The sequence below is a fragment of the Typopeltis vanoorti genome, chromosome 7 (assembly GCF_054136105.1).
Source record: "Typopeltis vanoorti isolate ZY-2024b chromosome 7, IOZ_Tvanoo_1.0, whole genome shotgun sequence".
Lineage (NCBI taxonomy): Eukaryota > Metazoa > Arthropoda > Arachnida > Uropygi > Thelyphonidae > Typopeltis > Typopeltis vanoorti.
In genome coordinates this window covers 131,007,895-131,021,776 of record NC_143555.1, presented here as the reverse complement: position 1 = coordinate 131,021,776, position 13,882 = coordinate 131,007,895, and positions in this window count along the sequence as shown.

Here is a 13,882-nt window from a genome sequence, read left to right as displayed (position 1 = left end):
GTAGTTTGGCACGCGAAATGACGATATTCTCCCCCCCCACACACACACTGTATTTTGGCTTCTTTTCAAATAAAGAAAAAACTTAATAACTTTCTACCACGCAACAACTGTAGTTAAGCATCTTGCTTAACATTAATCACATGCACTTCGAAGAAATATTTGCCACTTCAATAATAAAAATGATAATTAAGGATTTAAATAAATGCATGCCTTATACATCTTTTGGAATAAGTTAATGCTGTAAGAATTTCTAAGCTCAGATATTTATGTTTGGGTAAATGTAAGGGCTGTAATTTGTATTCGTATTATTATATGTTAGAAATTTCTTAGTCTAAGAGGGGTTTTTTACCTTTTTTTTATTCTAATTTTTTTTTCTAATTGTTTTTTCTTTGTGGTTATGTCACAAAGAAGAGAAGATGCAAGTTCTGTGGAAGACAATGAAACAATAGTTGTGTGGAACTCATTCACTTTGAACTGGATTGTTGACTGTTACTGTTTAATCCAATTACTCTCTCTCTCTCTCTCTCTCTCTCTCTCATAAGACACAACCATAAAAAAGTTACAAAAAAACAAGCTTTTCATTAACTAACTGTTGAAACTCAAGCGTATTGCTATTCAGAAATTCGCACAGAAAGAGAAGAAGAAACAGAAAGAAGAAGATGAAATCTCTGGCGAATTCCTTCAGAGATTTCGTCTGACAACTTCTTTCCTTTTGTTTGCATGCACATCAAAGAGATTCTTTCCGTTCTTTAATTACGGCTAAAACCTTAATCCGTATTTCACTGCACTCTTCCATTCGCTTATATTCCAGGAATGCTTGGATAAATTAACATCTTGAAATGCCGGGCTGTTCTTCTCTAAGAGAGTCTTATATTTAATCAGAGAAATCAGTTTAGATATTTTCTGAAATTTTAAATTATCTTGTTTATATTCCTGTTCACACGGAGTCAGTGACGGGCTCATGAAAGCATTTTTCATCGGAGAAAGGAAACAGTGACCGGTGCTGCCACCTAACATCGTATGTGGTTCTTAAAATATTTCAAGTGGTTAACCATAATTCGAAAGGAGACTTATCTACATCATCTAAATCAGGCGATTTTCCGGGATCATTCTGTCTAACCACATCTTGTAGTTGATTTTATTGATCATTAAGTCCATTGTTAACGGGATCAGCTCTCTTTGATGCTGTAAGAATCCTACTGGGAAGGCCAACCCTCTCACTTGTCCAAAAGACGAAGAGCCGCACATTTCTTCACACAAGTGCGAATTTAATGTTACGTGCGGTCATTAGGAAGCCCATTACCGTTATGGCCCACGGGAGAGGCGGCAGAAGAACTCCGTCTATTGGAACGGGAAGGATTTTTGTGAGTTAAAATGTCTTGTGTACACTTCACATAAAAGGAGCAAATTAATATTTCTTTGGATCTGGAAAATTGAAGGATCTTTGGTGCAAATGCGATAAACGAATTCTGAAGACCTGGAAGCGTCTGTGTTATGCTTCCAGTCTTGAGAATTATATTTATTATCTATAGTGAGTACTCACAAACAGGCTTATATCAGCCCAATGTTTCATCATCCTATGATGAAACATTGGGCTGATATAAGAATTCGCTTGAAGTGGAAGTCTTTATGACTGCTGTGTAGAATTAGTCTTGGAAGGATTTGTCATCCCTCATGCAGACAAAATCACATTAATATATACGGTATAATATTATAAAATAATAATTTTTATATAATTATATGGTAATTTAAACATAAATGTTATTTTTAAATAATTTTAAGTAAACTTGTGTTAATATTTTTGTTAAAAATTTATTTTAATAAATTCCACCTTTTATAATTTTAAATAAGCTCACTAAATTAAAATTTCACAATTTTTACCGTTTGCGCCATATACATATATGTCCTGCCTATCGTCCCAATAAAAAAATAGGAAGTTGGGATTTCTTGCGATGAATACGAGATGAATACGATGTTAGCCAAATTGTTGTTTCCGTGATGGTCTTTTGCGATCACATTTCCCTTCTCTAAATTACTCGGCAGTCAAGTGTTTGCATTGGTTATATTTATATTTTCGTGATTATCAAAAAGTGTTTACTTTAATATTCAATTTTTCATATATAAGTATAGCTATTATTTTTTTCTGATAGATTTATAAATCCAGAAAACATTTATGCTTATGAAACGAATATAAACTGAATAAATTCAGTGGAAGTTTGGAACACGTGCCGAATGAACTGGCTGGTTTGCCAAAAATGTGCTCGTCTCTAATTCTCCTCTATTGTTTCAATGCGTGTGAAGGTAGAAACCAGTGCCAATTTCAAAAAAGATTTTCGATAATCCTTGATCAAAATGCCTAAGTGGAAGGATTGTTAGGATAGTGACAGAAAATAAATAAATAAAATCATAATTTTTATTTATTTATGCTTTCCATGGTTACAAAAAGCACCAGATAATTGTAACGATGCTTTCTGTAAGCCCTGTCGTTGCACTTTGCAAGTGATGCGACAACTTCTATTGCTGGATGTGAAAACTCAGCGTGGAAGCGAATAAAGGACGAAACACACAATTGTGAACAACTGAAGTGTTATGCTTGGGCACTAAGCACTCAACCTGCTTTTGAGAAACTTCCATCTAGTCTTCTTGGATTCCTCATCACTGAGATTCCATTTTGATTCACAAATATTCATTTAAGTTTAGAATACAAATCGGTATTTGAAATATTAAAATCCAGAAAATGGGTCTGAATTTGATTATCAAGTATCCCTTGCCCTTTCAGAAGGCTTCTAAGACTAGATGGCTTGTAACGGGAACGTAATGTTTAATGATCTACTTAAATATTGGAAAATTTATTTAACTGATTGCAGAATAGATAACGTTTTGATTACAAAGAAATTCCAGAAGATACAACAAAATTTTAGCGAGTAAAATATCTTAATTTTAACACTGACATTGAAATGGATTGGAATTCGACTCGTGCATCAAATCTCAAGGAACCAATAAAACTAAATAACCAAATGTTTCTCTCTGCACATTTATATATACGCATAACCAATCAAAAATCTGACGTAAAAATCTATGAACACCAATTGAAATTATTGTCGGGTATCCATCTTATTCAAATTATGAAAAAAGCTTTTTATAATAAAAACTTTAATTTTTATTATAAAAATTAAATTATTTTTTTTTAAGATTTAAAAAGGCAGTGCATCTGACAATGAAAAATTTAAATTAAAGATATTATTAAATTACTTATATGAAATCTATGAAAATGAGAATTCCTCTTATAGAAAGGCAACATTATGTGTAAGAATCAATGTGTAAAAATTTATGTAAGAATCAAGGAGCCACCGTAGCTCAGTCAGTATAGACGAAGAGGTGTGGTGGGAAAGACTTGGGTTCGATTCCCGTCAGTGACATGAGAAACCTGTATCTGGTCTTTTCGGCTAAAGGTGAGTTAACCAGTCACATACGGGTGAACAGAGTTTTTCTCCCGGGTTTTTCATCTCTCAAAAAACGGGCAAACCAGTACCAGGAACACACACGGCTAATGTCAAAAATATACTACGCCTAGGAAGGCAACGGGAAACTACTTGCTCATAATCATCTCCCTAATATGGTAGCAGATATCTGCCACCACCTGTCGCATTGCTGAGGAAATAAGATAGGATAATAAGAATCAAGAAATGAAAATTCAAATATTATTGAAAAAAGAATTGTATTAAATACTAAATAGAAGAAATCCTTAGACTACCGACACTACTAATGTATTATATATATATATATATATCCCACTACGAAATATTTTAAATGTATGATACATTAATATAATACATTATATATATGTAGAAAGTTAGAAAGTTTTTCGCCTTGGGTTTACTATACGTTAAAGGTACCAAGCAATTATATAAACTTGGTTTTAATCATTTTTCCTAAGTAAGCAAATATGCAGGTAAATCAAGTTTGCCTGAAGTATTTTGAGATCTGAGGCAACTCGTGGTAAAGGTGGAGTAAGCTCTGATCACTTTCCTTAGTATCTCCCATAATGCAAACCACATCTCCTTGCGGACATGTATGATGCTATGCATTAAGAGAAGGCCACTACCCAGACCGGTTTTGACCTTTATTGAATGTTCAAGTACAGATCAAACTACAAAAATTCAGCGTTGTTCTCCTCAGTAACAGGCTCACCCTGTCACTGAGAAGACTCTCAGCGTTGGCTCTACCCCGCGGCATGCTCACCCCACCACCGAGCAGAGCGGCTCATTTTCTCGTATATCATCTGAGGGGGGTAACAGCAACAGCTGTGCCTCAGTTAACTTCATTGGCTATAGCACCGCCATTCATTACCTCCCATACTCAGGCCCTGGATGACAGCAACAGCCGAGCCTCAGTTAAAACTTCATGTGCTACAGCAATGCCATTCATCACCCAAGCTTCCAACCAGTTTCGACCTTTATTGAGGTCTCGTTAGTGGAAGTCAGACCCTGAAATTGGGGTCTCATCAGTATAAGCTCTGCATTTATAATGCAGAGCTTATAAATTTTACCTATATAAGTTGCCAAAAGGTGCTTTGAGCATATTAAATAAAAATCTCAGGATGAGAGAAAGCTGTATAAAGTTTTTTCCTTGGATATACTATATTTTAAAGATACCAAGCAATTATATAAACTTGGTTTTAATCCTTTTTCCCAAGTAAGCAAACATGCAGGTAAGTCAAGTTTGCTCCTGAAGTATTTTCAGGTCTGATGCAACTCGTGTTAAAGGTGGAGAAAGCTCTGATCACTTTCCTTAGTATCTCCCATTATGTAAAGCACATCTACTCGGACATATATGATGCTATGCATTAAGAGAAGCGCCACTACCTAGACCGATCTCGACCTTTATTCAGGTCTCATCAGTGGGAGCCAGACCCTGGGATGCCAATAGGCTGTTATTGTAGTGGTACAATGTATCTTTACGGTGTTTTTTATGTTTGCTTTTAATGTTCACACGTCTGAAGAAGTCGGCATTCCGACGAAACATGTTGTGTGTTAAATTAAATTAATTTGTTTTTTTCTAATTCTCAGAGTTCAGTCAGTAAATAATGTGAACATATCTACATACCGAGTCAGCATAGCTGATAATCTCGAGATTGCGATATACCGGGTGATTATAAAATAACGTCAAGTGTTCAGAGCCCTCTAGCGAGTATTGTATTGGATTAAATGTATTCGGTAGACGTACACAGTGGAACATGGGGATTCGATTTAATGGGGAAAAATAGTACCAAAAGTCGCCAACAGGGGACATTTTGGCGCTGGCAAACTAATTTTAGTAGGTGTGAGTAAAACTCGGACTCATGATGAATGGTAAAGCAGGTGAAAGTCTTGATCATTACGCAGAATGAATGCTCGCTGAAATAGCTCTTTTTTGCAATGCCGATGACTTATTATACTGTGGTTGATCTAACTAGAAAATTATATTTGCTTTCAAACGCTAATGTTGTACTTGTTCTCTCACTTCGGGCACATTCTAAAAAAACAAAAATGGATACCACTCGGTGGAAACTTTGCTAATAGAAGTCCTAAGAGTCGTCTGCTTTCGTTGTTACGACTGCCGCGCCTGCTGGCCACCAGTACACAGTTTAAAGAGAATTCGCGAGTCTTCGTGACAAAAATCTTTACAACTCCCTTTGGAGGAAGCACATCCGTCACAGGAGTGTCGATGTTGCATCTAAAAAAAAAAACTCAGGCGAGTAATTGACTCTAAAATACAAGAAATGAGGTGAGAGCTTTATGGTGCGATTCAGCTCCCCCAAACAAACAAAACAAAAAAAACTATATAATCATCATTAACTAAACATCAAGAAAATATATAATCATTATTAAGAAACAAGCCAATAACATTAATTAATTATATCAGTTTTTAATCTGGAAAGGGCATCAGCGTTACCATGACGACTACTCTTTCTATATGTAACGGTCATATTATAACGTTGTAGGGCTAAAGCCCATCGGGACAACTTGGCACCAGGAGGGGCACTTTTAGTTAGATAGGTCAGAGGGTTATGATCTGAAATTACCTGTATTTCAGCACCAAATACCCATGTGTCAAACTTTTTCAACGCCTTCAAGACGCAAAAGCTTCCCTTTCAATGGTTGACCATTTCATTTGACAGGAATTTAGTTTCTTACTGAAGAAAGCAATGGACAATTCTTTCCTTTGTTCGTTGTTTTGAGCTAATCATGGGCCAATTGCTGTTGCTGATGCATCCGTATACAACTGGAACGGCTTGTCGAGATCTGGAGTATGCAAAGAAGGCATTTTTATAAGCTCTTCTTTAAGTTTCGTAAAAGCTTCATCAGCATCAGTAGTCCAAGGAATATTGTTTGGGACACTTTTCTTAGTCAGATTTGTCAGTGGTAATACAATTTGGGAGAATCGTGGTATGTAGTCACGGTAGTAGCTAGCCAGCCCAAGTAGACTTCTTACTTCCTTCTTTGTCGCTGGTGTCGCTAAACCTTTTATAACCTCGACCTTCTCTGGGTCCGGGGAATGTTGACCGGATCAAATCAAATGACCTAGGAACTTCACTTGATTTTTCCCGAATTCGCATTTTTCTAGGTTTACTGTTAAACCCACCTCTCTTAATGTTTTGAAGATTTCATCTATATGGGTGAGATGTTCAGACCATGTTTTAGAAAATATAGCAAATCGTCGATATAAGATCGGCAGTATGCCTTATGAGGAGCTAGTGCTTTATCTAATGATTTCTGGAATGTGCTTCCAGCGTTCTTCATTCCAAACGGTAAAACGTTCCGTTGATAGTGACCAGAATGCGTCACGAATGCGGTGAAGGGCTTTGCTTCCTTTTCCATAGGGATTTGCCAATATCCCTTGGTGAGGTCAACTACAGTGATAAATCTTGCTTGTCCTACCTCAAATAATAAATCTCTAGCTATTTTCATTGGATAAGCATCTGGAATAGTAAAACTATTTAGCAATCTAAAGTCAATGCATAGTCTGACACTTCCATTTTTCTTAGCCACACAAACCACGGGATGAGCCCATTCACTGACACTTGACTCAATGAGACCCATATCTAACAGTTCTTTGACTTGTCGATCTACTTCCTTTTGTAGAGTGATTGGCACCCTATAGGGTTTGAGTCTCTTAGGGGAAGAGTTCTCTGTAACTTTGATGGAGTGTCCGTCAACTTTGGCATGACCAGGTTTGGAACTAAAAACATCTGCCTATTTCCGGAGGATGTCAAAACGTTCTTGTTTTTGTGCTACCGTCAAGAGAGCTTTCATATCCTCAAAGTGTTTCCTAATATCTTCAACTGATTTATTCATCTTGTCAGCGGGTGCATAATGGAGTGTTCCGAAATCTTCATCTAGTTCGAAAACTAGACCGACATGATTAATTCTTTGAATATATGGTCGAAGCTTATTTATATGGAGCTCCCTGATACTTCCATCCTTCATCTCAACCTTCGCAGAATGTGGTCTAGTAAGTTGGAAGACTGTAGCAGGTCCTGTGCAAGTATTTAGAAGCTTATGAGAGGATGAAGGTAACAACACTAAAACCCTTTCACCAACAATGAAGGATTTTTCTTTGGAACGAAGATTATATCTAGAGGACTATTGTTCTTGAGACCCTTTGGCCTTCTCGGATGCAATTTCGTGAGCTTTTCTTAGATTTTCAAGAAGCTCTTGTAAATAATTTTCAATCGAGCGAGAGGCAGTGGTTGAGATGCCTCGTCCACCAGTCCAAATTTCCTTTAACAAAGATAAGGGGCCTGGAGGTAATCTTCCATATACCAACTGGAAAGGTGATAACCCAGTAGTGCTATGTGGTACTTCTCGGTATGCGAATAGAAGATAGGGAAGATGTAAATCCCAGTTTCTTCCATGTTCCTGTATATTCTTATTCATCATCTCTTTTAAAGTTCTGTTCCAACGTTCAACAGCCCCCATACTCGCAGGGTGTCCTGGAGTGGAAAAACGTGGAGCTATGCCTAGCAGATCTTCAAAAGCTTGTGTGAGTTTAGATGTAAAATTCGTACCTTGGTCGGTACAGAGCATTTTAGGAAATCCAGTCTGAGTAAAAATCCTCATCAGAACGTTACATGTGGTTTTAGCTTATTTCCTTGACAGGTATGGCTTCGGCCCATCTAGTGCATAAATCAACAACACATATTATGAATCGATGTCCTCTTCCCGATGGAGGTTCTAACGGTCCGACACAATCCACGCTCCATACCTCAAACGGAGTTTCTGGTCTGACGATAGGTTGTATGGGGATTCTATCTCTATATGTAGCAGTCCTTCTCATTTGACATTCCTTGCAGCTTTCGCAATATTTTTTCACATCTTGTTTAATGGCAGGCCAAACGAATGAGTAGTTGATTCGCTGACGGGTTTTCTTTTCGCCGAGATGGCCAGCAAGAGGGATTTCATGTGCCATCTTTAAGACATTTTCTCGTTTCACACGCGGTAGCACCACTTGTCTAATATTCTCGCCACAAATATGTTCGTTATGAAGCAGAACCCCATTGTCAAACGCATAGGAATTTTTCTGCCTTTTTGCCCATTCAAAACACCTTCGAAGCGTCTCATTCTCCTTTTGAAGTTTGCCGAATTCGAATTTTGTTTTTTCGGGTATACACTCATTTTCTGCACCTGGTGGGGACTCTATCGTACTTACTGCCAATGCTGTACTGGTTATTTTCGAAGGTATGTCTTCGTCTTCATCATCTTCTGACAGGTTATCACTTAAATCTTTTGATTTCAGAACTGGTGTCTCCCAATGATGACTACTCTCATGTAGCTCGACGCTTTCGACCAGTATTTCATAGGCAGAGAAGCTCAGTAGCAGATCGGTAACCAGTCTTCTTGAGACGGCACAGGTGACAGGAACATTACCATGTAAATTATCATCAATTTTCATTTCCAAAAGTCTTAAGGGTGTTATTTCATTTTCTCCGAAAGCAGAAGATATTTCTATCTTACTTTCTCCATCATGGGGCGTATCTGCCACTAAATCTTCGCGCACTACCGATATTTGTGCTCCCGTATCTATTATTCCATTTAAAACTCACTCTACTTCCATATTTGACTTTGACGACATTCAAATCATCTACGTTTCGATCAATGTCCACTGATTTGGATACTGGAATGGAAATTTTGGCAGTCAGCACACCTGATTAATCGTCATCCCCAGTGGTAGACGTTTGAACTAGGTTACTGTGTGCTGTAGGAGAAGTACCTTTTGGCTGACTATTTTTCATACAAAACTTGGCGATATGACCTTCCTTTCTACAAGTAAAACAAGTTGGTTTGTAGTGAGGCTTGTATGAATCATCAATTCGCCGCGGCTGATACCATCTCGGTGGACTTTGAGAGGGAGATAATAACTTATTCTTGAATGTTCACTCAGCAGGTGGAGTATAAGGTCTAAACCTTTCAGTAACCTTGTCCTTCAGAATATCTCCAATGGGCTTCCTTGATGTACTACAAACACTGTCGTATTTGTCCAATCTGTCAGCTAACTTGGTTGGAGAAACGAATTTTGCCCAGTCGTCTAAGAGATGTTCTCTCACTTCATGTGGTACTTTCTTCTTCAATTGATCCGTAATAATTAGATCTTTTAACCCTTCAAAATCCTTGATATCAAGGCCACCAATCCACTCTTCGAAATAATTAGTTATTTCATAACAGAAATCCCTCCAAGATTTTTCAGCAACCTTTTGGTGCATCACAAACTTTTTTCTGAAACTTTCAGGATTCAGTCTAAATCTCTTTAGTAGAATTGTTTTAATATATTCATAATCTTCGCAATTTTCTTCTGACTCTCTACCAATTAATTGGACAATCTCAAATGGTAACAAAGTCAAGAGACATGATATCCAGTCTTTAACATCTATTTTGGTTCTCTTAGCTTGTCTTTCAAACAGGGATAGGTATATCACAATGTCATCCTCTTGTAATCTAAACCTAGGCATTAGCTTAATTAGCTCAAGACAATATGGTTTATTGTCACTGGATACTGGAGTTGAGGTTGGTTGAACACACTCTTCAATTTCCAGTTTCTTCAACTCGAACTCCATTTGTTCTCTTTTCTGATGGGCTCCCAATTCATCTTTCCGGCATTGGGCTTCTAGTTCTTCCTTCTGCTGTTGAGATTCTAATTCTTCCTTCTTCATCAGTTCTTCCTTGAGTTTGGTACTAATAATCGTCTCCAACATCCCTTTAACAAATTCTTCTTCATAAAATTTATTTCCCATAATAATCATTTTAAGATCTATCACTTTCCTTTCAACAGTTGGCTTCTCTCCCAATTCTTCAGCCACTTTACGTAAATCTTCCTTTCTACCTTTGGTTAAATAAGCCATGGTGCTTAACAATAACTCTCTTTACTATTAAAAAAAAAATCACCCTTAAAAAGGAATCAATTGCAATTTTTTTTTTAAATGCCCAGAAAGAGATGTATATATTTGGCGATTATGGGACTCATAACTAAATTCAACATATCATTTGTAAACATAGATAAATCTTACAATATTATGAGATAAAAACTTCAAGTACACAATTTTTGGTTCTCTATATACACAATATATATATATATATATATATATATATATATATATATATATATATATATATATATATATATATATATATATATATATATATATATATATAAACAAAACCAAACAAAAAAGAAATAGTTTCGATTTTACACTGCTACTATATAATAACTTAAATCTCGAAACAGAACTATTAAAACAGTATGCAAAAATGAACTATGATAACACTGTCATGTTCTTTCTTCTCTGGCGAGAATTCACAAGTACTGACTGTTCCAAGATGGAACAAACATGCAAAAAAGGACAAATCGGTAAATGCAGAACAGAACAAAATAAATTTAAAATGAAAAAAAAAACTATTCTGATTTATCTGGGACGAAAATATAGCTTGAACACTGGCGTGTTTTTCTTTTATTCAAACTATATACTACTGTTCCAGGATGGAACAAAATTTGAATACTGATGTATTCTTTCTCTGGCGAGAAATCAAAACTACTACTGTTCCAGGATGGAACAAACTCCGAACGCAATTTTTTTTTGTTTTGTATTAAAACAGACTTTCGCCCAAATAATCAAAATAGAACTCTAAAACATGGGAGCATGCATTTACATAACGAATTGCTCCCACCTTGTAGATCCTGTCGGCTGCGCCAGTAAAACTCGGACTCGTGATGAATGGTAAAGCTGTTAAAGTCTTGATCATTACGCAGAATGAATGCTCGCTGAAATAGCTCTTTTTTGCAATGCCGATGACTTATTATACTGTGGTATATGATCTAACTAGAAAATTATATTTGCTTTCAAACACTAATGTTGTACTTGTTCTCTCCCTTCGGGCTCATTCTAAAAAAACAAAAATGGATGCCACTCGGCGGAAACTTTGCTAATAGAAGTCCAAAGCGTCGTCTGCTTTCGTTGTTACGACTGCCGCGCCTCCTTGCCACCAGTACACAGTTTAAAGAGAATTCGCGAGTCTTCGTGACAAAAATCTTTACAGTGTGACTAATGAATGACTAAATGGCAAATGAGAGACAGTACACATCAATTTCATGACGTTTATTGGTAATTACAAATGAGGTTCAATATGACCACCATTCTGATGTTCCAGGAACTGCATATGATGCACGACATTTTCCACAGTGGCTCACAACATATCGGATTCATTTGTCTTACGTGTAACGTTATTCGATCTTTCAAAGTTGGAATATCGGGTACATGTCCTTGATGCACAATGCTTTTAAGAAATCCCCACAGCCAAAAGTCACAAGGATTGAGATCAGGCGATCTCGGTGGCCATGGCGTGGGAAATGCACGACTAACGATTCTTCTGTCAGAAGAATGTTGTCGCAAAACACACTGTACCTGAAGTTCGATGTAGGTGGTGCACCATCCTCCATGGAGATGGTCGAATCGAGATATCCTCTTTGCTGTAGTTGTGGAACCACAAAGTTCTGTGGTTCCACAGCTGCAGCAAATTGGATATTGGTTATTGGCATACCTGTTAGCATTGACGGAACAGGTCATTAGTCCATTTTGGCGATTTTCCTGGTAAAAGTATGGACCGATGATAAAAGATGCCGTAAATCCGCACCACACTGTGATTTTGAGCGAGTGGATAGGCATCTGCAGACACACGTGCGGATTAGTTGCAGCCCAAATTCGACAGTTGTGTTAATATCACCGTTCAAATAAAAGTGCGCTTTCTCACTCCATAAAATCTGCCACGGCCATTCATCATCCACTTCCATGCGCGCTAAGCATCTCAAAGATAAGTCGATTTGTGTGGTCGCATCACCAGGGCGCAATTCTTGAACATGACTAATTTTATAGGGATAAAACTTCAACATCTGATGTAGGATTTTTCACACCGTTATGTATGCGATATCCATTTGCCGTGATATTGCTCGTGCACTGCTGGTACCCTGCACATTCGTCATCTCCTGTTTTCCACAATAGCAGTTGCAACTAGTTCAACTTGTTGGTGATTGCTTTGCCTCTCCCGCCTACTTGCACTGCTAGAGTTCCAGTAGTTTTAAATCGCCGAATAAGTTTTCGTAAGTTTGTTACTCTAATCGGTCCTTTTCGTAAATTTTTCATGCGCCAAAAATCACGAAGAAAAGCACTAGCACTATTGTTCTGCTGATAATAGAGTTTGACTAACAAAGCACGCTCGCGTAAGGTAAGAGGCATCGAAAAGCAGTTCGTCTACGAATGATAAGAAATCTCACAGACTTTCATTTTATTACATGATCGCTCACAAGAAATGCGATAATGCAAATTAATGCATTTTACTCGTTAAACAGCACCAAAATTTTCCAAAATTTATATATATATATATAGAGAGAGAGAGAGAGTTCAATGATACGCATAACATTAAACGCTGAATTACTGTCTTAGAGAGAGAGAGAGAGAGGAAGTTAGAGAGATGTCTATTATGTGCAACTATATTTAATATATACTTAAAAAGGATTAGAATGGAATAGATGGAATAGAAAAGCCATCATAGGATTATACTATGCTCAAAGGTGTACTTAAACACACTCCTTTTTAGTGATGCCCAAATGATGATAATTACAGATTCAGAAGATCATCTTCATTAAACTATTTTAAACCTAAATAAATTGCTCAAGATTTAGGAATGAGATCTCTGCAGCAATATTAAAAACAATACATTTTTAATATTGCTCAAAAACCAACTAGAAGAAAAATAGTAATAAATAACATTACATTAATATCACAAGAAACCAGAAAGTTAAACAAAGATTAATAGCAGCCAAAATGAGAAATTAAAATATATCACTAAATAATAATAAGGAAATATAACCATAGTCTAGTGGAGCATGTTGAAGAAAAACATATACGAAAATTGCGAAAACGAGTGCTTCAATATATATATATATATATATAAGTGACCCGAGAAAGGGGGGGGGGTACATTGTATCCATTGAAGAGACCAATGAAGTTCTAACTTCTGAGGCTGGAAGAGGCCATAGTATGAATGCAACCTTCAGATGCACGAAGAATTTGGGCATAAATAATAAACATGGGTACTGAATTTATCAAATATGTGCATAGACCTATATAAACATATAAATATAAATAAATATATACACACAGTTATGCATATATACAGTTCTGTATGTGTAAGAAATTTTTTTATTGATTTACTAAAATTGCAATTAATATGCGCAACTCATTCTGTTTAAATTTTAAAAATAAACTTATTGGTTAATTAAATAAAAGGTATGTAAAATGAATAGCATTAAAAAGAGGAAATGCCTTATAAGGAGAAAATGCAAATTTTATTTG